A 21,235-nucleotide genomic window follows, 5' to 3' on the forward strand; every position below is an offset into this window, starting at 1 on the left:
AAAATGGAGTCAATGGTAAATATATATTAATAGCATTACAATGTGGTGAGGCTGAAGGCTAAGGTAGACGAGATCATCAATGGTAATCTACCATTAGAAAGAATAGAGACCTATGAGCCAGGTGACCTTTTGTATGTAATGAAGGATGTCACCCAAGGGCAAGACAAACACATGAGAAGTTGTCGGACCTAGCTCAGAGGTATGAAGTAGACTTGTCTCGAACAAAAACATTATAGGGAAATCATAGGCTTACTTACAGTGACCAGGAGCTCGAGTAAAAGAGAGTGACGGGGTTGAAGACTCATATCCAAGACTTGGTAATAGGTTTAAGGGCCTCGAGCGTGCTGGATAGGTGGAAACAGAGAAGGTCAAAGAAGAAGAGTGTAAGCAAAGTGACAGGAGAGACACCACCTCTAAGAGGGGGAATGCAGGGGGTTGAAGCATATCCGTTATGGGAAGTGCCTTGTGGAGGGTATGTGCATGTTCCCTGGAGTAGGGGTGACCTTGCCGTGTTCATAAATGATTTTCCTAGATTGAGGGAGAAACCTGCTGAGTGATATAAGCAACTTGATCTTTTTGTTAAGATCTCAAAAGCACTGTGGATAGATCTGAACACCCTGTTCGTAATTGTGGTTCCTAGTGATCTATCGTCTGATTGTAAGATAGCTATTGAGTGGCCTTCTGCTGAGCCAGAGAGGGATCCAGTAACTCATGGTCCTTCGCCAGTGGTTATGAAAAAGCACGATCAAGTGATCACATGGTTGCAGTCCAAAATAGCCCCTCAAGACATCAATTGGGTTAAGATAGATCAAGATAGATCAAACGACCCAGGAACCTAAAGAGTCAGTACATGCTTACTATGAAAGGTTGCTGCAAGCCTTTAAGCAGTGCCGTGGGTTAGTGTGGGAGGGATGGGCGGAAGAATAAGCGACGAGGCCTTATAGGTGTAATTGTGGCGTGAGTTTATTCACAATTCAAACCAAGGTGATCGTTTTAGCAGATTATCTTCTGTAAGGTTCTCTTTTTTCTTTTTTCTTTCTTGTCTCTTCTAGGTTTTTCACCTTCTCCAGAGGGGGCCCTTTGGAGGCTCGAAGATAAGAGGAGAAGAAAAAGATGGTAAGTATGATGTCTACCCATGAAGGGTAGGACGGACACCTTCACCACACACGGGTGGAAGAAAAATAATCGTGTCAAACAAAAAAATTAAAGTGACCACACAAAAAAAAGGAATTTATGTTGGACTTTCCTTGGGAGTAGAGGTTTCCAATGTGGTATCCTTTGCCCCTGGTGTATTTTTTGGTTTTCTGGAAAAGTCCAATAAGTGATTGGGTTCTTTTCTGTTTCTCTTGTTTCTTTTAGGATGGAAAAAATACTTCAATCCCTTCTTAGGGTTCCATAAAAAGAAATATTGCTATACTTTCATATATAGTTCTTTTGTGCAGGTAGAGGGATTGGTTTGTTTTTTATATACACACCCTTCTCTTTCTGTGCAAGAAAGGATTTAGTAAAGAAAAGAAACCATAGAAACAGTAAAGCTGGGCAAAGACGTTAGTATATAACCTCCCTCCTGATATCCCCTGATTCTCCGCTTTCACCCACCCCTCTTGCCATGTCATGTACCACCTCTACCGCAAGTTGGGGCGGCTCCTGCACATCATCCTTGGGCGACCACCACGCATCGCACCACTCGTCTGGACTCCAGTCGAGTTTGACGCCTCCTTCTTTTGACTCTGGCAGATAGGTCTCTCCGTCATCCACTGGAGTCTTGAACACACAAAAAGGAACCCACGGGTCCAGAAAAAATCAGTAGAACACAGGTGTGTACAGACAGGATGCACAAAATCCGACAGTGATAAAGGGAATATCCCTTTTTAAGGACAACTCCCCTCACACACCAATGGTGTCATGCTTCATCAATGGGGTGCCTCCTCGCGTCAGAACCTAGTTCTGACGCGGGGTACAACCTCCTCTCTACGAGGAGGAAGCTCACGGATGTTTTTTTAATGTGGGCACACGGGTTGTCCTAAAAACCCTATGTGAGTGTGGTGTGGAAAAGTAAAGTGCAGTGCTGATTATGTGTGTGTGAGTTAAAACAGCCGACAGAGGTAGCAGCAAACTTTATTCAGCTCCCCTGTGGCAAGATTAAAAACAATAGGCTGTGTAATGAGCCTATCCAGATTCGAGATGGCTACATTAATGAGATTGACATGTTTCAGCCTTAATGACCTATATAACTGTCTAGGCTTTCTTCAGGATCTATAGAACACAGCTACTGCTAGAGTGAATAGGTGCAAATAGTGCAAAGCATTAAAGAGAAAACAAACAATGGTGTCTTATTACTGAACCGGATACTGTTGTGTTCAGTCACATCCACCGTTTAAAGCTGTAGTGGAAACAAACAAGAAACAGTGTATATCTCAAACTGTGCCACACCTTTACTGATAAATAGATGCCAAAGCATATTTAGCCAGGCTTACTAGTCTGCTAGCTGTGGGCATTATTATGGCACCCACCTATTTAGGTTGATAGAATTACTACATCTGTCCGGTACTATTAGAAAAAGGTACAAACGCCAACCTTTATAGAAAGAAAAGTGGTGGCCTAAAAGAGAAATTGAAGAATAAAAAACAGTCAACACAGCATGATGCAATGTCGGTGAATACCAGTGTAACTGTGTACTGGTAAACATTCAAACTATAAAAATGACCTTGCCAATAAGGCACTGAAACAGAGCTGGTGTAGGATAAAGGGTAAAGGACCAGTCTAGGACCCAAGGCGACACCCACATGACCTTGCTAAGTACGGAGGTCCAAAACTAGGGACATGCAGTAAGTGATGTCAATACAAGGAGACCGGGCGCTTAACAGCTCGCCGGTAGTAATATCGGTAAGGGAAAGCGCGATGCTTAGTCACTCGCTGTTAAAGGCTATCAAAAGGGACAAGGAGTAGTATACATGTCATTTAGAGTTAAAGACATGGCTCTGACAGCAACAACGGGCTCAATAGTTAACTTTAAACAAGCTACAGGCAGAGCGATGTGTGTAGTCAAGTATGCTACTTGCCCATAGTGTCTAAAGTCAAAGACATGGCTCTGACATACACAAGAAGTATCTGTGAGCGAGCTACAGGTATAACGGAACGTTTGGGGAACTCACCGCAAACAGTAAACTCGCTTTTTTAGATCTCTCAATCAAGGGCCCAGCTAGACACCGAACTTTATACCAAACCAATGGCTAGTAATGCACTTCTCCACTATGGGAGCTACCAACCGAAATCGCTCCTAGATAATCTACCGTTTGGACAATTTCTGAGATTGCGACGTAACTGTTCCAACGTTGATAAATACAAAGAGCATGCGCACACGCTCAGAAATAACCTTTTAGATCTACAATATCCCAGAACAATGGTAAGAAAATCAGCAAAACGTGCACTCAATAACCATCGCGATGCCTTATTAGATAACACTTGTTGTAAGCCACCGCAAACCAGACTCGTCTGTGTTAACACCTTTAGTACACTTTGTAAGGCAGTCAAAAAATCAATCCTGAATAATTGGACGATCCTCAACAAAGGCCAGCTCACATTACAGAAACCACTGTTTGCATTTAAACGGGGCACTAACTTGCGTGACACCTTAGTACATACTAGACCTTTGCCTAAACATAGACAAAAGGCGAATACACTATGGCAACTACCATCTGTGCAGGGCCATTTTCCCTGTGGCTCATGTTCAGTTTGTGCACAAACACGCCCCACCAAACACATAGACATTGGGACCGATAAACCGTGGGAATTGACGTATCACACCAACTGCAATAGTGAACGAGTCATTTACTTCATTACCTGTCCTTGCGGTCTCAGGTATGTGGGAATGACCACACGCAAGGTACGGATACAAGAACATAAGAGCACCATTAAGTGCGGGAAACAGAATACAAGACTGACAAAACATTTTTCAGAACTACAACACCAGGCAGATTCCCTGACCTGGACGGTAATTGACAAACCGAATCTTTCTGCTACCACACCTGACCTCACACTCAAGCTTTTACGCATTGAACAGCGATGGGTGTTTAGGTTGGGCACGTCCAAGGTGGGACTCAGCGATGAGATCCCTTTGCTATCATTGACATGACCACCTCCCCAAACTTATGATTCATACGCTGCAATCTTCTACTTAGATTCGAACGAGTCTAACTAAACTGCTGATTGCGGCACTCGAGTGCCTTGTATATCCACAGGGTTTTTACCCTTAATGTTTGCTACAATCCCCCTTTTAGCGTAACTCTTATTTGGCCATTTTTGTGGTGCCAGATACGGTTCGCTCTACTGGTTTTCTACTGTACTTTGTACATACATATTAAATCTTGGGCCAGGATATACCTTTTTCTATCTTGACACGCCATGCCTGTCTCTTTCTACAGTTGTGATCCCTAAACGGACACCTTTTTTATCAGGCACCATCTGGTAGCTTCTCGTACCGTCAGCATGCACAGGGGCTTATGCGTATATTTCTATATTTAATTTTTCACGTTCATGCCCAGTGCGTTACCGCTCCCGTTATCTTTTGCAGTCTTTCATTTTGAAACTGACATGAAACTGACATGATAATTTTTACCGCCATCTAAACTACTCGTCCCATGATTCCTCATGGTTTAACTACAACTCCCATGACCCTTTGCGGCCAGAAGTGTCCCCTTAAGAACCTTCGATTCCTGGTCCTGTCGGATCGACAGACGCCCACGCAGCATACTGTTTGCGGTGAGTTCCCCAAATGTTCCGTTACATCCATAGCTCGCTCACAGATACTTGTTGTGTATGTCAGAGCCATATCTTTGACTTTAGACACTCTGGCCACGTAGCATACTTGACTACACGTGTCGCTATGCCTGTAGCTCGTTTAAAGTTAACTATTGAGCCTGTTGTTGCTGTCAGAGCCATGTATTTAACTCTAAATGACATGTATACTACTCCTTGTCCCTTTTGAGAGCCTTTAACGGCGAGCGATTAAGCATCGCGCTTTCCCTTACCAATATTACTACCGGCGAGCTGTTAAGCGCCGGGTCTCCTTGTATTGAAATCACTTACTGCATGTCCCTAGTTTTGGACCTCCGTACTTAGCAAGGTCATGTGGGTGTCCCCATGGGTCCTAGACTGGTCCTCTACCCTTAATCCTACACCAGCGCTGTTTGAGTGCCTTATTGGCAAGGTCATTTTTATAGTTTGAATGTTTACCAGTACACAGTTACACTGGTATTCACTGACATTGAATCATGCTGTGTTGACTGTTTTCTATTCTTCAATTTCTCTTTTACACCACCACTTTTCTTTCTATATAGGTTGGCGTTTGTACCTTTTACTAATAGTACTGGATAGATGTGGTAACTCTATCAACCTAAATAGGTGAGTGCCATAATAATGCTCACTGCTAGCAGACTAACAGTGAATAAGCCTGGCTAAATATGCTTTGGCATCTATTTGTCAGTAAAGGGGTGGCACAGTCTGGGATACACACTGTTTCTTGTTTGTTTCCACTACAGGGTTAAACGGTGGATGTGACTGAACACAACAGTATCCGGTTCAATAATAAGACACCATTGTTTGTTTTCTCTTTAATGCTTTGCACTATTTGCACCTATTCACTCTAGCAGTAGCTGTTTTCTATAGATCTTGAAGAAAGCCTAGACACGTATATAGGTCATTAAGGCTGAAACATGTCAATCTCAATAATGTAGCCATCTCAAATCTGTATAGATTCATTACACAGCTTATTGTTTTTAATCCCTGCCACAGGGGAGCTGAGTAAAGTTTGCCGCTACCTCTGTTGGCTGTTTTAACTCACACACACATAATCAGCACTGCACTTTACTTTTCCACACACCACACTCACATAGGGTTTTTAGGACAACCCGTGTGCCCACATTAAAAAAACATCCCTGAGCTCCCCCCCTTAGAGAGGAGGTTGTAACCCGTGCCAGAACTAGGTTCTGACGCGAGGAGGCACCCCTATAATGAAGCATGACACCATTGGTGTGTGAGAGGAGTTGTCCTTAAAAAGGGATATACCCTTTATAACTGTTGGTTTTTGTGCATCCTGTCTGTACGCACCTGTGTTCTACTGATTTTTTCTGGACCAGTGTGTTCCTTTTTGTGTGTTCAATATATGAGTGGGGAGTGTACCCACGCTGGACCTTAAACTTCCCTCAGGCCCCCCTTTTGTGTGTGTTATCCACTGGAGTCTACCAAATTATCTGCCAGTGTTCTGCTCCTCGGCGTCGTTGGTGTTGCTGGTTTCGCTCCTCCCTCCTTCTCTGAGATACTTCCTATTTCAAAGGATTTTCTGCTCCCTCCTGCATCTGTGATTGGCTCTTCCTCTTGCTCTCCTCCCATTCCGCCTGTGTAAAAGAAGGATAGCCCTTCTTCGGTTTTTTAACAGAAGTGTGTTTATTCTTACCGGTCCTGTTGGTGTCAGTGGAACCTGGAAGTGCAGAAGACATTGAGGTGAGTCGGGGGGGCTTTTATTGGGGTCCCCTATTGAATTCCCACATCTAGATATGCTCTCCCGGAAAGACATGGGAACATTTGTATCCAAATTTGTGATTGGATGGAGGCCGGAGATCATTCTCATGATCCAACAGCACTTAATCTTCTGGAAAAACAAATCTATTGATGAAATCTTACGGCATGCCAGGCGCTGCAGTGATGGGGTGGATTCTAAGCATAGGAGGATAGAAGAGAAATTGATGCTGGTCCAAATGCAGTATGCCCTGAAGGGAGAGCAGGTAAAGGCAATAGTGGGAACTGTAGCTTGTGGTCAAGGGAATATTCCAGGATGTTTCCAAGTAATGTCAGTCACAGGATTGACGGAACAGGGAAGAGGAAGAGGAGTCCCCATAGATCCTGAGACAGGGATAGATGTTGCAACCCTGAAGAAGACCACTGCCTGTCATTTTTGTCATAAGATCGGGCATTGGAAGTGTGAATGTTGTCTCAATCCTACAAATCAAGTGCAGGAAGGAGAACTTGTGCAGGGGGCAGATGGGGTAAATCAGTTGCCGACAGTGACTAATGCAGGAGGGAATCAGATCAGTTAGTGCAAGTGCCCCAACCTCCGAGGATCTTGCATGGCAACCAAACTTACCATCAGGTGCCCTTAATGGAAGCGCTGAACGGATTTTATCTGGACCTGTCCATATGAAGGTTCCAGAGGGGGAGGAAAACTGTACACTTGGCCCAGTCTTAAAGGTAGACGAGAGTGGACCATATGTAGAAGCAGACCATTACATTCTTGATTGATACTGGTGCTACCCGTTCTACTGTGAGATCTGCAGTAGCCCCACATCTGCCTCTATCAGGAAAATCGATTCAAGTTGTTGGAGCTTCTAACAACAGAATGACATACCCTTTGACAGAAAAGGAGTTGGTGAAAATCAGAACCTTTCAGGATCACCATCCGTTTGTGGTGCATGCTTGTAGTCCAGTCTGTTTACTAGGACATGACCTTTTGTGCAAATTGAATTGTACCATCTATTGCACACTGAAGGAAATTGAGTTGCAGACTAATGATGAGGATATTGCTTTCAAATTGACTAATCAAAATCACTGCACAGCCATGTTTCCTTCATGGCAGTGGAAGACATGCTGTTGGATTTTAGAGACACCGTCTCTCCAGTGGTATGGGACTTCTCTGGGGAGGAAATCTGACTGATTCGAGGAGTCGAGCCAGTCCGCATACAGGTCAAGCCTAATGCAGAATTTCCAAGAATATCTCAGTACAATCTGACATCAGAAACAGTAGCTGGGATTATGCCTGTAATTGAGTCCATGATTGAGAAGGGCATCATAAAGGAGATCATGGGAAGTCTGTGCAATTTACCTATCATGGGATTACAGAAACTGAGTGGGAAGTATTGCATTGTTCAGGACCTGCGGAAGGTCAATAACATAGTGATTCCATGTTGTCCCATGGTACTGAATCCATCTTCGATCTTATTCCAGATCCCGCCCCCAAGGATTGTGGTGCAGATTCCTTGTTATGATGAGTGGTTCACAGTGTCTAACCTCTGTAAAGCATTTTTCTCCATTCCGTTGATTCTGCCACAAAACTCAGTGATAGTCCAGTACATCGAGGACCTCCTCATTGCGTCTGAAACCGGGCGCCTTGCAGGGACGATACTATCGCCTTACTGAACCATCTGGATGACAATTGGCATAAGGTGTTTCCAAGTATGCTTCAGTACTGTCTAAATGAAGTGCAGTATTTGGGTCATTGAAATGAAAAGGACAAGAGGAAGTTGTCACTAAAATGAGTAGAGCCGATCATTAAAATGAATCTGCACAGTACAGAAAAAGGTCAGGATGTTCTTGGGAATCTTTGGCTACTGCCAACAATGGATTTCTAATTTCTCCTTGATGGTAAAGCCTTTACACATGCAGACCCACAAGGATGTGTGTGATCCGGTACCTTGGGATTCCTGGAGTTGGGAGAATGCCTGTGATGCATTCCAGCTTTATGAATGCCTGATTATACCAAAGCATTCTCATTATTCTATCATGAGTGGGAAGGTTGTGCTCTTTCTGTACTCATGCAGACACATGGAGGTGCCCATAGACCAGTGGCCTATTTCTCAGCTACATTAGATCTTGTAGCTTCAGCCTTGCCCAGATGTCTCAAATCCGTTGCTGCAACTTGTGTCAGTATTGAACAATGTGAGAGCATTGTGATGGGTTATCCTCTTACAGTATATGTACCACATTCCGTTGAGCTCCTGATGACGAGAACCAAAACAAAGCATTTGACAAATAACAGGTTGAAAAGGTACGAGCAAGTGTTACTCAAATCAAATCAAATCAGACTTTATTCGGATGTCAATGAACAACCATAAAAGCACAAAATATTACAATTTACAAGGGAAAAAAGAAGGAATATCCAACATCTTTTTAAAATATCAAGTTACGTGCAAGTTCAATATAGTATTATACTTTTCTGTCAGTCTTTCCCCCTGTCGGTCATTTGTTTTTTAAAATATGTAGCTCGTCAACAAGGTTCCAGGGTAGGAAAAAGTATGAAAGTGCTAGTGCGAGCATGTTAAGATAACAAGCAAATTAATTTGATTAATAACAGATAAAAGAGGGCAATACCCAAAAGATATTGTACAATCACTATGAGAATATACGGGTTGCCAGAAATATTATGATAGGAAAGATAACTAGACTTACTACAAATTCTGCCTGTGTCTAACAGCTAATTTCAAGAATGTAGCTATCGGTTTGGCAAATAGTTCAGCATCCAAAAATTGGAGGGCAAGAAAGGCAGGACGACACCTGCGCAAGCACCAGATTTTTAAGATCGGGATAAGCCACTGTTTCCTCGATTCCTGAAAGAATTTGCAAAACAATATTGTATGTGTCGTGGATTGAGGAGAGCTCACATCACAAGGGCAGAGTTGGAAAGGTTTTTCCCAAGTGTTGGGTTTAGGAAAAGTGACCAAATGGTGAAAAATATTTAGTCTGAATTTTGTTAGGAGAAATCTCTCATAGTCCGTGATGTTAAAGGTTAAGTAGGGCTGGATTGCCAAAGTCGTTTGAACCAGTAATGAGTATTGCACAGTAGGTTTATGAAGCTCACTGGTCAACCTCAGAGATTCTAAGTGGGCGAGACATAGTTTTTTAAATTGTTTCCTCGATATTTCGGCTATTAGGGTAGGAGAAAGAAAGAACTGTGGCATACCCAAGTTATGTGCTCTGTCTAAGGCGATACAGTCCTCGATGAACCCTTGGGAGAAAGTAGTGGCATTAGATGACCATATGCGGTGCCATAATAATAGGGGTTGAATCCTAATCAGATCTGTTAGGTATGGCAGACCTAGTTCTAGATGGCAAACATAGGTCGAGGTGGTCCGCGGGACTGCCAAAAGAAATCTTAAGAAACTGTTTTCCACCCTTTGAACCTCGTCAACCTTGGCATAGCCCCAGACACCACCCCCATGTTAGACCCGGCCCTCGTAACATAGCCAGACCTGACCCCTGCACCTCACACCAGCCCCGAGCCCACGGCCTAGCCGATCCTTCCCACCAGAACACACACACCCGACCCGGACTTCCCCGTCCGTGGCCTTCCTCCTTTCGGCCACACCGGGCCCGCGTGCCCACTTCATGCACCAAGATGGCCGCCCGGCCCCAGCGCGACCCTGGCCTAGAGGCGCCACTCCGGCTGGAGGACATCGCGCTCCCCTTGGGATGAGAAAGGTAGGAGCAGTTTCCATCACACCTCTGCGCTTCCCTGGGAAGGTGGGTTTCGATCGACCCGCCGGCCTCCCCGAGGGCTGGCTCCACACCTGCTGGGTGTCTGGGACTCCTCCCGACCCGGCCCTGAAAGGATCAAAGGACAATGGCAGGAAACCCCCAACAAGCGACCCCCAGGTGACAAGACCCCTGCCTGGACAGACTCCGGACATCAAAGAGGAGTCGCCCTATAACAAGGGGTGCTCTGGGACTGTCCGGCAGATTCGCCTTGGAAACATCTGAGCCCTGCTGAGTGACTCCCGGCTCCCTGAAGATCGTAAGACCTCCGAACTTGTGCTTGAGCCCTGCTGAGTGACTCGCGGCTCCCTGAAGATCGTAAGACCTCCGAACTTGTGCTTGAGCCCTGTTGAGTGACTCGCGGCTCCCCGAAGATCGTAAGACCTCCGAACTTGTACCTGAGCCCTGCTGAGTGACTCGCGGCTCCTACAGACTCTCTTGGTCCCGCCGGACCCCACGACGACAAGCGTATCCCCCAGCTCGAGGATTGTGAGCTGTGCGCCGGGTACGGTCCTGCATCTGATCCATATCCCCAGAGACTGTCACGCTACCTCCTAACCCCCCTCCGAGACTTTGTGAGCCCGCGCTCCACTTGTATATATTTGCCTTGCCGATCATAAAGATCCTACAACTCTGATCTGATAAAGCTTGATTCTTAAGAACTCTCCTAGATACGAGGTTCCTCCCCTGAGGAGTCTCCCGCCAGTGCCCGGCTACGATACTTTGAGGGTGGGTCTCAGGACAGTCAGGGCCCCCTCCGGGCCCCTCTGAGGTCACCTTCTAACATTGGTGGCAAGCGACGGGATTCGGGCCCATAAATCTAGAGATCGTACCGTGAACGGCTGACGCACTACCGACAAAGATGGCAGAAGGAAACGCCGTGGTTGTCACAGAAAACGACACCAGTACCGTGTTCCAGGTGGAACAGCTGGAAGAGTACACACAAAAAGAACTGAAGCAATTCTGTAAGGAACTCAAAATCGCTACCACTGGTCTCAACACCAAAGAAGATATGCAAAAGGCACTGAAAGCTTGGGTGGATTCTGGAGCCTCCCGCCCAGAAGGAGCGGTGGAGCCCCACGACGAAGCTGGACCTTCCCAAGGAGAACGCAGCAGCAACCAGGTGCGAGGCTTCGTACCAGACGGGGGCCTATCCCCGGAGGAACTCCCAGACAGAGAAAGAAGTCGCCATCACGAACTCGAATTAGCCAAACTCAAAATTGAGGGCGAGTTGAAATTAGCCGAGAAAAAGCTAGCGGTGGAACAGCTGCGAGTGCAGGGAGAACTAGAAGAGAAGAAACTCCAACGGGAACACGAAGGAAGGAGACTTCAACTGGAACATGAACGCAGCTTGAAGGAAATGGAGCTGAAAGCAAAAAGCGAAGAAGCGCGGCCCCCAGGGAACCGAGAGGCGGCCTCCCCGGCAGAGCAGAAGGTCCACATCCCCAAGGATGTGGTCAAAGAATATTACAAAAACGATGACATTCAACAGTGGTTCCGGGCCTACGAGGTTGCCATGACCTCCCATCGGGTCCCGCAGAAGGATTGGGGGGCCGGGTTGTGGGGACGATTCCTGAGCGAAGGGAGAGACACCCTGCTCGACCTACCAACCTCCATGCAGACCTCTTATGACCACATGAAAGCGGCCCTCCTCACAAGGTACGGCCTCACCCCGGAGATGTACCGCCAACGGTTCCGGGACTGCAGGAAGATCCCGGGTACCACCTGGGTGGAGTATGTGAATTTCTTCAGCCGCGCCTTCGATGGGTGGATCAAGGGCAGCAAGGTAACCACCCTGGAAGAACTAACAGACCTTATGTTGTGGGAACACCTGGCTGCGAACTGCTTTGTGGAACTGCGCCAGCATCTGCTCGACAGCAAGCTCACGGATCCGAGAAAGCTGGCCGTCGAGGCGGATCGCTGGACCAACACCCGGGTCTCCCGGGGCCCTGTAGGAGAGTACCCCCAAGCCAGTCAGGGACCACCCCGCCAGAGAGGGGGGGAAACCACGGAGGGCAGAGAGAGTCCCAGTCTAGTACCCCGAAGTCCCAACCTCCGCCTTTCCCGGCACCCCCAACAGCTGTATCAGGCCCCCCCCTGAGACGGGGGCACCGGGTGACCATCACTTGTTTCCGTTGTCAGAAGCCCGGGCATTACGCCAACGACCCTGAATGCCCCATGGCCCCACACACCATCCAGGCAGCACCCCCCGCTAGACAGATAGCCAATGTAGCACTGGGGGAGGAGGTTGAGGAGACCGAAGAGTGGGAACCCGCAGCCATGGCCCTAGTATCCTTAGGAGATAGAGAAATGGTCCCTGGAAGCCTCCTGCCCTCCAACACGAAGAAATATGGGCAGCTCGTAACGATCAATGGCCACCAAGTAGAAGCCCTCCGTGACACCGGGGCCAGCATCACCGGTGTCCTCAGTCATTTAGTCCACGAAGACCAGGTCCTCCCCAACGTCTTTTGCCCGGTCATTTCCGCCGACAACATAGAAAGCCTATGTAAGGTAGCCCTGGTGCCTTTTGAGTGGGGGGGTGGTCGGTAAACTGAAAGTCGCAATGAGAACCTCTCAGCCAGTCGACTGAGTCCTGGGGAACGGCCTGGAAAGTTCCCCCTTGAAACAAGTCGAGCGCAAGACCCACCTAGGGATGATGGGCCTCCCTGAGTGGGTGTGCGCCACCACCCGATCCATGGCGGCCCGACTGACCCCCCTGAGGGAAGTCGACGATGCCCCGACCACTGAAGATAGGATGGTCCCCGCCGAGGGTCCCCACATCCCCCCACAAGAAGGGTCGGTCGCCGGTGACGAACCCCTGCCTTCCGACTCCGCCCAGGTCACCGAGTTAGGCGATCTGCCCGAATTGGCCCAGTGGCGCCACGAGGGGGGCCCCTCCCGAGAGGAGTTCTGCCGAGAGCAGGCTACCTGTCCTTCCCTGGTCGGACCCCGGCAGCAGGCAGAGGTCCAGGCCGCAGGCGACCAGACTGGGACGCACCGGGTGTATTGGGAGAATGACCTTTTGTACAGCGAACAGAAGTCGGTGGAGCTAGGGTCCGGCCAGGTGCTGGTGGTACCCCTACGCTTCCGAAACCTCCTCCTGGGCTTGGCCCACGACGTTCCCCTCGCAGGCCACTTGGGCCAGGACAAAACCTACAGTCGCCTCGTGACTCACTTCTACTGGCCCAGAATGAAAGCAGATGTAGAAGCCCACTGCAAGTCCTGTCCCACGTGCCAGGCCAGTGGGAAGAGCGGAGGAAAGCGCAAGGCTCCCCTCCAACCCTTCCCTGTCGTCAGTACCCCTTTTGAGCGGGTCGGGATCGACATCGTGGGGCCTCTGGACCCCCAACCTCCCAAGGGCACCGTTTTATCCTCGTCCTGGTGGATCATGCCACCCGATACCCTGAAGCCATCCCCCTGCGCACCGTCACAGCCCCCGTGGTGGGCCGAGAGTTGATGGGAATCTTCTCCCGCATGGATTTTCCCCGCGAGGTCGTGAGCGATCGCGGTACCAACTTCATCTCCCGATACATGAAGTCCTTATGGCAACAATGCGGGGTGTCCTATAAATTCACCACCCCGTACCACCCCCAAGGAAACGGCCTGGTAGAGCGATTTAACCGGACTCTGAAGGGGATGATCGCGGGCCTGGAGGAGCCCCTCCGGCGTAAGTGGGACGTCCTGCTCCCCTGCCTCCTATTCGCCTACCGAGAAGTTCCCCAGAAATCCTTGGGGTTCAGCCCCTTTGAGTTACTCTACGGACACCCCGTCAGGGGGCCCCTCAGCCTGGTCAAGGAAGGGTGGGAGTCGGCGCCCCGAGGCCCCCCCCGAGATGTGTTCCGTTACGTCCTGACCCTCCGAAACCAGACTAGGATGTTCCGAGAGATGGCCGAGGCCAACCTGGAGGCGAGCCAGGAGGAGATGAAGCGCTGGTACGACCAGAACGCCACTCTGGTCGAGTTTCAGCCGGGCCAGCAGGTATGGGTCATGGCCCCCGTGAAACCCTGTGCCCTCCAGGATAAATGGACCGGGCCCTTCAAAGTGGTTGAGCGGAAGAGCCAGCTCACATACTTGGTGGACGTCCAGTCACCCCGGGCCCCCCTCCGGGTCCTCCACGTGAACCGCCTCAAGCCCCACTTTGTGCGGACGGAGCTGAGCCTCCTACTGGCCACTGATGACGGGTCCGAGGAGGAGTCGGATCCTCTCCCTGATCTCCTGTGCACCAAAGAGAAGGACGGCTCCGTAGAGGGAGTGAACCTCTCCCCATCCCTCACTCCCCAGCAACGTGAGGATTGCCGCCAGCTCCTAGGGCAGTTTTCCGACCTCTTCTCCCTGGTCCCCAAAGTCACCGACTGGTGTGTCCATGACGTGGATTCCGGGGACAGCCCACTGGTGAGACACCGAGCCTACCGAGTCCCTGATCGGGTCCGGTCCTGTATTCAAGCCGAGGTCTCGAAGATGTTGACCCTGGGAGTGATCGAACCCTCAGACAGCCCCTGGGCCAGCCTCGTGGTCCTGGTCCCAAAAGCAGCTGCCCCCGGGGTCGCCCCAGAACTCCGCTTCTGCGTAGACTACCGGGGACTCAATGAAGTCACCCGAGCCGATGCCCACCCCATTCCCCGAGCCGACGAGCTCATTGACCGGCTCGGGGCTGCTCGGTTCCTCAGCACCTTCGATCTCACCTGCGGCTACTGGCAAATTGCGCTCACAGAAGGAGCCAAAGAGCGGTCCGCCTTCTCCACCCCGGATGGGCACTATCGCTTTCGCGTGATGCCCTTCGGGATGAAAAATGCCCCGGCCACCTTCCAGCTACTGGTAAATAGAGTCCTGGCCGGGCTGGAAAAATTCAGTGCTGCATATCTCGACGATATCGCAGTTTTTAGCTCGGAATGGAGTGAGCACCTCCAGCACCTCCGGAGGGTGCTGACCGCCCTGTTAGGCAGGCCTCACCATGAAAGCCAGCAAGTGCCAGATTGGGCAAGGTTCGGTAACCTACCTGGGGCACCAGGTCGGAAGCGGGCAGGTCGCCCCTCTACAGCCCAAAATCGACCCCATCCTAGCCTGGGAACCCCCCACTACCCAAACGGAGGTCCGAGCCTTTCTGGGCCTCACGGGCGGATCTCTGACATATTATCGACAGACCCATTATCGAACTACAGAAATATCGCATCAAATATATCGACATCAAAAATATCGACATTGTATACTTATTTAAAAAACGACACTAATATCGACACTACAATATCGTAATACAATTATATCGATCACACAAAAATCGCACACATAAATATCGCAATACTAAATATCGACATGAGTAAATAAATATGACACATGTCACAAATATCGATAACCAAAATATAGACATCAATAATATCGTTTTTTAAAAATATATCGACAATTTTAATACTAATAAAACCAATACTTTAAACAACATAAAGACAATATTTTCCCAAAACATACATTTTTCAAATAAGATTCTACTTAAACATAAACATAACATTTATAGCGATCTCAATATTTAACAACATAATAAAAAAACACTGAAATAATTATCACATTGGCATTTCGAACACATTTAAAAAAAATCACTACACATTATAAACAATCTTTTTATATATAATGATTTAAAACTCTCCTCCTTTAAAACTAAATATACTCTTACTTAGCATTTTCCATAAAAGGAAACCAATTAACTTAAAAAAATTCAAACCATCCAATAGAAAGGTCACATACAGAAAACAACCAATAACATTCAAGAAACAATTTAAAACCACTATATAAACCAATTAAAACAAGTCTTCTACTGTGCCTTAAACCAAAGCATTGAACGAAGAAGAAACTCTGCTAAACAGAAGAAACCTACATCCTAATACTATTCTAAAAACGTAAGTAAATATTCTTTTCTAACTAAACTGCCAAATTAAACTAAAACACTAATTTATCTTTACTCAAATAAATAACTAACTTATATATTCCATCTCTTTATGTTTCCACTACAGATATTACTCCAAACAGCTAAAGAAAATATTGAAGATTGCCAGAAAAGACTCACTAAAAAGTAAGTATACTATCAAAATACTTTATAAAATATTAATTAAATCCTACTCAAACCCCAAAACATCCTAACCCCCTAAACAAATCCATGTTCTCTTTTTTAAGTTTTAAAAAACCTGTATAAATTAACACCTATCGTCTATACCACTGGGCATGAGGGAAGACTCTGTTTGCTTAGGGAGAGGTTGGGCTACTCCATCTTATTTATTAGGGAGGAGGGGCACATAGTAAGAGGGGTAGGGGACGGGGGTACATTGACATGTGGTGGGGGAGGGGGGGTAGAGAACTGGGTGGGAAGGTTGTTCCTTCTCCTGAATAATTGGTCTTGATGATAAATGTGTGGTACTTCCGGGCCAGATGAAGGCAGGGGAATGTTTTTTGAGTTGTTGATTTGTAAAACAATAAAATACGTTTCAACAAAAAAAATATAGTCTATACCAAACAGCAATACCACCCCACTTAAAAAACTAAACCAACCAATATATTTTCTTTAACTTTCAGAGACTACATCAACTAAACAGCATTTTGTCTACAAACAACATCTTCATTCAAATACAACCAAAAACACTTGGTAAGTATATATAAAAAAATGCTTTTTTGCTATTTTCATTTAAATATATAAAGTACTATTACATATATTTTCATATACATTTTTTCCAGATTTCTAACACATCACGATGACAGAAGAAGCCCAATTTATAACTTCGCAGAAAGGAAAATTCCTATTGTGTTACATGGGTTACACATACACCCAAGAAAAGCAGACGGACCGAAAAGTGAACTGGAAGTGTACTAAATATTATTCTAACAAATGCTACGGACGAGCAACAACAAGAGAAACAACTGTACTATATACAAGAGAGCATAACCATCCACCCAATCTCTCTGAAATAGAAGTCAGATCAACCCTTGAAAATATCAAAGAATTAAGCACTGGTTCACAAACTGCTACAAGTGTAATCCTAAAAGAACTATTACCTAGAGTGCCCAAAGAAGCAAGAGGCCAATTACCATCAATTGCTTCTATAAAAAGAACTATTGCTAGGACCAAAAAAGCAACCACGACAACTATACCATCCCCTAAAACTTTTCAAGAGATCATCATTCCACCAGAATTAACTATCACCCACAATAATGAACCTTTTATTTTTTTTGATAACAAAAGCACAGAAAAAAGAATCATAATGTTTGCTACTGCAAACAATATAACTAAACTGCAACAATGCCAAACATGGATGATGGATGGCACCTTTCCAATATGCCCAAAACCATTCTACCAGCTTTACACAATACACGGTCAATATCACAACACTTCCATACCTTTAATTTATGCACTATTACCTAACAAACAAAACACAACATATAATGAAATGCTAGGAAAACTAAAACAAGAATCAAATGATTTTTACCATCAAAGAATTATCATAGACTTTGAGCAAGCCATGATAAATTGCATTCTAAAACTGTACCCCCATACAGCTATCCAAGGATGTTACTTCCATCTAAACCAATGTATATGGAGACATTTACAAAAATCTTCACTAAGTGTAGAATATGCCACTAACATAAGTTTTGCACATCAAATAAAACTTCTAACAGCCCTAGCTTATGTACCAACCACAGATGTTGCAGAACATTACAATCTTTTATTAGAAAGTCCATTCTACAAACAAAATGAAGTAAAGTTATCTCCCCTCTTAGATTATTTTGAGGATACCTGGGTGGGGAGACTACACAGATCAGGCCATAGACGTCAGCCCAAGTTCCAAATACCTTGGTGGAATGTATATGTAAGTACACTCAACCAACAAGCCAAAACTAACAACGCCGTCGAGGGCTGGCATAATGCATTCCTAACTTCTACTGGGAGAACAACTCCAACACTACAAAAACTACTAATTGCCATACAAAAGGAACAAAGTTTCCAAGAATTAAGAATGCAACAATCTGTCCTACAATTAAAACCAAAACAATCTAGACAAACTACTCAAATGTATAATTACCTACAACAACAGGTACAGCTATACCCATCCACAAGAGGACTTGAGTACTTAAATATAATAGCTCAAACTCTCTTCTAAACACTTTCCTAAATATTAACCCACAATTCTACTAAAACAACTATCACAACATAAACAAACCACTTTATTATATCACATATTTAATTATGTGGTCTAAAATATATAAATCAATTACATCGACATATATTTAGACAACATAATTAAACAAACCAAGTACACAACAACAATATTAAATATATAAGGTTTGGCCACCAACAATTAAAATATTTAAATGAACTTACCTGTGTAGTTGCTCCAATGGGATAATAACATTCCTTCCAAATAAATCCAGGTAGTTCAAAATCCATAGGTATCCAAAAAAATTCCAAATAAAATGTAAAAATACAACTGTTTATCGAAAACAACGTCAACGCAAAAAAACGACTATGCATTAACCATAAAAATCCCGAAAAATATTAAAAAGGTAAATAACCGCTCCTGGAAACCCGAACAATAAAGGAAGTGTAAAATAAAGATTAGTAAACACAACTAATTCACACTTCCTTTAAAAAAAATAAGGTGTTTGAAACCTACGAAAATATCTTCTCCGTAAAACCTACAAAAGAGAAACAAACATTCCCACCCACACACAAACACACATAAGGCACCTAAAAACATCACTACAAACGTAATTCAAACACTATAAAACTTTAACACACCGAAATAACAAAACACTAACAAAGCCACAAACACGGAACACAACGTAAATTATAAAACCGCATACAAACTATTACTAACACCCTAACTTCTAAAACATCAATCCATACACACTTATTACAACATTACTACTTCCACAAAACACTTAAAACTATTTAATAATAAATAAAATAACTCTTACCTTCTCAAACGCGAAACAGCTCCCGACCGCGACCTGGATTCGACCAAAATAACCCAAAACAACAGCGAGCGGTTACAAAATAAAAGACCCAAACAAACATGACAACTAAAAAAATACCAATAAATGCCCTAACTATTTATTTAACATTACACATTACTTTAAAAATTACTAAAACATTAGAATAAAATACTCAAAAAGAATACCTATTTTTTTATCTATGTGAAAATTATTTAACGTATTAAAATAAATATAATAAATAAAATATTTTTATTAATATATCAATAAAACTGTATATATTACCAAAATAAATAGATGAACATGATATAATTAATATATTGTATCTACAACATACCAAAAAAATAAAAAATAATACATATTCTAAAATGTAAACAATTTCAATATTAATTATGTAATATAAATATTAATAATTAAAATATATTAATCATATATTTCAAAACATACAATTTCTTATAAATTCAAATAAAGTCTAAAAATGTTTAGAGTACACAATATAAATTTATAAATATTAAACAGCTATAAAAATCTGATTTTTTTATTTTTAATTATTTTGTGTGTTCATATATTCATGTCCAAAATATACATTAAACAAATATATATCCATTATAAAAAAATTATGACTATAATCCAAATGTTAAATATTAATTATTTTATTACATGTTTATTTCAATGATTTAATTATTAGAATATGCGTAATAATAAACAATATTTTCTCTCTAATGAATATACATTCCAACAACTATAAAACAAATCTTATTTTCCTTTCTACTATTTTATAAACAAAATTGGAATTTGCATTCTGATATAACTTCTATCTTTTATCCAACCAAAACTAAAATTTACAGATTTTTTGTAAATTAAAACAAATTAATTTAACTGTTCCTATTCAACTCTATATTTAATTCTAATATTTGCTATTTACCAAACTTAATTAACATACTACTCCCACTACAGACTGAACTTAATTAATTTACTATTCTCACTCCAACCTATATTAAATTATAGTAGGTGCTGGACACTGAACTAAATTAATTTACTATTCCCACTCCAGTCTATATTTAATTAAGATAAGTGCTGGACACTGAACTTAATTAATTTACTATTCTCACTCCAATCTATATTTAATTAGGGTAGATGCTGGACACTGAACTTAATTAATTTACTATTCCCACTCTAGTCTATATTTAATTAAGATAAGTGCTGGACACTGAACATAATTAATTTACTATTCTCACTCCAACCTATATTAAATTAGAGTAGGTGCTGGACACTGAACTTAATTAATTTACTATTCCCACTCCACTCTATATTTAATTAAGATAACTGCTGGACACTGAACTTAATTAATTTACTATTCTCACTCCAATCTATATTTAATTAGGGTAGATGCTGGACACTGAACTTAATTAATTTACTATTCCCACTCCACTCTATATTTAATTAAGATAACTGCTGGACACTGAACTTAATTAATTTACTATTCTCACTCCAATCTATATTTAATTAGGGTAGATGCTGGACACTGAACTTAATTAATTTACTATTCCCACTCTAGTCTATATTTAATTAAGATAAGTGCAGGACACTGAACATAATTAATTTACTATTCTCACTCCAACCTATATTAAATTAGAGTAGGTGCTGGACACTGAAATTAATTAATTTACTATTCCCACTCCACTCTATATTTAATTAAGATAACTGCTGGACACTGAACTTAATTAATTTACTATTCTCACTCCAATCTATATTTAATTAGGGTAGATGCTGGACACTGAACTTAATTAATTTACTATTCCCACTCCATTCTATATTTAATTAAGATAACTGCTGGACACTGAACTTAATTAATTTACTATTCTCACTCCAATCTATATTTAATTAGGGTAGATGCTGGACAGTGAACTTAATTAATTTACTATTCCCACTCTAGTCTATATTTAATTAAGATAAGTGCTGGACA

The sequence above is a fragment of the Triturus cristatus genome, chromosome 7 (assembly GCF_964204655.1).
Source record: "Triturus cristatus chromosome 7, aTriCri1.1, whole genome shotgun sequence".
Lineage (NCBI taxonomy): Eukaryota > Metazoa > Chordata > Amphibia > Caudata > Salamandridae > Triturus > Triturus cristatus.